The 4,831-nt window shown below is 35.4% G+C and overlaps 1 pseudogene; it reads left to right on the plus strand.

Moving 5' to 3' along the window:
- The first annotated feature begins 593 nt into the window (after positions 1–593).
- LOC114184490 (uncharacterized) lies at positions 594–3,494 on the plus strand (annotated as a pseudogene).
- Positions 3,495–4,831: the final 1,337 nt, after the last annotated feature.

A 4,831-nucleotide genomic window follows, 5' to 3' on the forward strand; every position in this document is an offset into this window, starting at 1 on the left:
CTCATGGCATTGATGCAATCTGCATCTAGGTTGAGTGGTTAACTCGCGGTTTCACGTGGAGTAGATGGTTCGTCAAACGCTTTGTTGCGATTCGAAGTGAAGGTTGTTAAATTACGAAAATTATGAAAAGAGTAAAATTGGATTTTCACATGAATCATTAAATATACCAACTCAGCAAGGGTAGACAATCAAATCATCCCATTCAGCTGCAAAATCTTTTCCACTATCCATGCTAACAACGTCAATAGATTATAGGCTGGCAATGATACAATAGGATTTTTTTGCACCCTTCTTTTATTATAAATAAAGGCAATTTTAATTGTTGTAACAGTTTTTTCTTCTGGAGATATCAATGAAATTCTATCTTTCATCTTTTGCTTCTAAACGTTTAAAATCTCAAGATGGTATCTTAGAGCCTGGTTGTAACTCTGATGGCCTGAGGTGGTGGTTCTGGTTCCAATACTGGTGGTGGTCAAATAGATCCATCACAAGATCCCACTAATCCATATTATATTCATCCAGGTGATAGCCCTTCCTCTGTTATTGTCACTCCCATATTGAATGGTTCAAGTTATCATGCGTAGGCTCGAACCATGAAATGTGCTTTGGGTGCCAAAAATAAGTTTGAGTTTGTTGATGGGAGTATACCAATTCCCAACACTTTTGATCCAAGTTATAAGAGTTGGAGTCGCTACAACATAATTATTCACTCATGGATTATAAACTCTATGATTAAGTCCATTAGCCAGAGCATCATATTTCTGGAAAATGCTATAGATGTGTGGAATGATTTGAAAGAACGATTCTCCCAAGGAGACCTTATCAGATTATCTGAGCTGCAACAAGAAATCTACGGCCTAAAATAAGGTTCTCTCTCTGTCACAGAATTTTATTCTGATATGAAAATACTTTGGGAAGAGCTTGAAACTTATATGCCTATTCCTTGTTATGCTTGCCCAGTTAAATGCACCTATACTACTATGAGGAATGTTAGACACTTTCATAATCTTAATCATGTTATAAGATTTTTGACTGGTTTGAATGAGAATTTTTTAGTTGTTAAATCACAGATTCTCTTGATGGACCCACTTCCTAGCATTAACCGAATTTTCTCTATGGTGATTCAACATGAAAGACAAGGAAATTTCATTGTCAATGATGACTCAAAGGTTCTCATAAACATTGTCGATAAAAGGATGCAGGGAAGAAGGAAAGGTTTTGTACAAAATTCTGGACCAAGGAAAATATGCGCTTATTGTGGAAAGACAAGACACACAGTAGACACTTGCTATAGGAAACATGGCTTTCCTCCTCATTTTCAGAAAGGGAATTCATCAATGATCAACAATGCTTGCAGTGACACTAGAGATTTAAAGGAAGATCTATCAACAAATGGAGATATTTCTACTACACCATCTACTTTCACTCATGAGCAATATGAGAAGATACTTAGTTTAATTCAAGGTTCTGGCATTAACCAACATTCTGCTTCCTTAGCTAACCAGGTTAGCACATTTCAGTCTGGTCATTCACCAAGTGAAACAAAAAAATCAGGTATTATCAACATCTCTTCTTCCTTCAACAGTTTTTGTATTGGTTCTCGGATCATTGATTCGGGAGCAAGTGATCATATTTGTGCATCTTTTAAAACTTTTCAAACTTTCAATGAAATTAAACCAATAAGCATAAGGTTGCCTAATGGTCATGTTTCAATTGCAAAGTATACTGGTACTATTGTTTTTTCTCTTGGTTTCTTCATTACAAATGTTTTGTGTGTACCAAATTTTTCATTCAAATTGATTTCAGTATCAAAGTTAATTTCTACCTTGAATTGTGTTGTTTCCTTCAATAATTCCTGTTGTGTTATTTAGGACCATCAATCCGAGAGGATGATTGGTTCTGCTGAAAAGTTTGAAGGGCTATATCACTTAGTTATTGATGACAAACAAGCCTCTTGTTCAAATATCCAAACAGCTGATAATCAAACTTTACCTGAAGATGCCTTATGGCATTTTAGATTAGGACACCTATCAATTTCAAAGATGATTTCTATGAATTCAGAATTTCCCTTTATTGTTGTTGATCCAAAGGCAAACTGTGATGTATGCCATTATGCTAGACACAAGAAATTACCATATAAAACTAGTTTGAACAAAGTTGTTTCACCTTATGAGTTGCTTCATTTTGACATTTGGGGGCCTTTATCCATACATTTTATACATGGTCATTCTTATTTCTTGACTGTTGTTGATGATTTTAGTCACTTTACATGGGTCATTTTGTTAAAATCTAAAGCATAAGTAAGAGATCATGTACAAAATTTCATCAAATTGATTAAGAAACAATATAGTGCAAGAGTAAAAGTTGTAAGAACGGATAACGGTCCTACATTTGCTATACCACAGTTTTATGCTTCAAAAGGAATAATGCACCAAATAACTTGTGTGGAATCCCCACAACAAAATGGTAAACACCAACATGTTTTTAATGTAGGGAGAGCTCTTCTTTTCCAATCAAAATTACCAAAACAGTTTTGGTCTTATGTTATTCTCCATGCTACATACATAATAAATAGAGTACCCAGTACTCTCCTTGAAAACAAATAACCTTACTTCTTATTACACAAGCACAAACCTAACTTGCATGATTTAAAAGTTTTTGGCTCCTTATGTTATGCATCTACACTTCAGGAACATTCCAAACTGGGTATATCAATCTATCAAAGGAAATATTGTTTAGATCTTCTAAATGAATTTAGTCTACTTGGACCAAAGCCTGCCAAAACACCACTTGATCATTCAATTAAGTTATATCAAGATGCAGGGAAGTCATATGAAGATATAGCAACCTATAGAAGATTAATTGGAAAATTACTTTACTTGAACACCACTAGGCTAGACATCACCTTTGCCACTCAACAACTTAGTCAATTTTTAAATAATCCAACTTTGACACACTACCAAGCTGCTTGCAGAATAGTGAGATATCTTAAAAAAAGCCCAGGTAGAGGCTTGTTCTTTCCAAGAAAATCAGAAATTCAATTACTAGGATTCTCTGATGCAGATTGGGTTGGCTGTCTTGACACTAGAAAATCCATTTCAGGATATTGCTTCTTTTTGGGTTCATCATTAATTTCTTGGAAAGCAAAGAAGCAACAAACAGTTTCAAGATCTTCTTCTAAAGTTGAGTACAGGGCATTTTCCACTACTGCCTGCGAGTTACAGTGGCTGATATTTCTTTTACGTGATCTACACATTACTTGTTCTAGAGCACCTGTTCTCTATTGTGATAATCAAAGTGCCCTGCACATAGCTGCCAACTTCGTTTTTCATGAGCGAACAAAGCATTTGGATATTGATTGTCATTTTGTTCGAACCAAGCTTCAAGAGGGGGTCCTACGTTTATTACCAATTTCATACAAAGAGCAGCTAGTTAATTTCTTTACAAAAGATTTACCTCTGCCCATTTTCACTCCATTTCCAAACTGGGCATGATTGATATTTACCATACTCCAGCTTGTAGGGGGATGTTAAATTACGAAAATGATGAAAAGGGTAAAATTGGATTTTCACGTGAATCATTAAATATACCAACTCAGCAAGGGCAGACAATCAAATCATCCCATTCAGTTGCATAATCTTTTCCACTATCCACTGCTAACAACCTCAACAGATTATAGGATTTTTCTGCACCCTTCTTTTATTATAAATAAAGACAATTTTAATTGTTGTAATAGTTTTTTCTTCTAGAGATATCAATGAAATTTTATCTTTCATCTTTTTTTTCTAAATGTTTAAAATCTTAAGAAAGGTGGTGTTTGCGTGTTTTGTCGACCTAATAGTGAGCTGTAGGTTTGGTGCGTTTCGTTTGCGGAAGGTAATCTTCTATCTATTGTTGAGTTCATCGTTCTTCATTCTGCTATGACGAAGGTGCGCGTGGTGGTGTGATGCAGTTCACGTCGCATCTTCTCTGGTTCATTCACGTTTCTGGTGCATGCGACGTGTAGGGCATTCTGAATCTGCATGTGTGCATTGCGTTTTCCACTTGGTTGTTGCATTGTGGAAGTCTAGTGGTGGTTCGTGCGGTTGAGCGTGATTGACGATGGTTCCTTCTGATTTGCGGTGGAGATTTGTGTTGGAGAATATGTGTTTTGTTGGGTCGCATGGAGCTCCATGACGCAGGTGCTGCAATGGCGAGCTCTTCTTTTTCAATGTGGCCTCCTAATCTGTGTTTTATGGCAACACCGCTGGCGCGCTGACAAGGTGCAAGGTTGAAGCCAAACCGTGGTGCCTGGTTCTGTTTAGATTTAAGATGATGATGTTGTGGCATCATTTGATTGGACACTTTGAGAGTGCAAGGATCATGACCACATGGCAATATATTGGTTGTCATGGAGCTTAATTTTTTGAGTGTCTAAGTGGGGTGAAAATAGACATTAGGGTGTCCTTATAGATTTGGGTGGTTTAATTGAAAAATAGGAGTGAATAAATAATATAAGGAGCACATAAATGAATTTTAAAGAATGATTATAAACAAATAGTCACACAAATTATGCATATGAAAATGAATATAAAATATAAATCATATCAAAATTAATTCCATATATAATAGGAATCGAAGACATGACCTATAACCCATAATAAAACTACAACTAATTGTGTTACACTTCACTTCTACATAATTATTATTTATTAATTTAAATAATATCTTCCTCGTCCAACCTACTTTTCTTGAAATTTATATATTTTTTCCTGTGTTTTACAGTTTTCACTTATCATTCATGAAATCAAAGATACCGAGACTTTCTAAATTTTTGCAATATAAAGCACAA

This window comes from Vigna unguiculata, chromosome 5 (genome assembly GCF_037176805.1).
Source record: "Vigna unguiculata cultivar grain cowpea cultivar isolate G323 ecotype 2 chromosome 5, ASM3717680v1, whole genome shotgun sequence".
NCBI classification, from domain to species: Eukaryota; Viridiplantae; Streptophyta; class Magnoliopsida; order Fabales; family Fabaceae; genus Vigna; species Vigna unguiculata.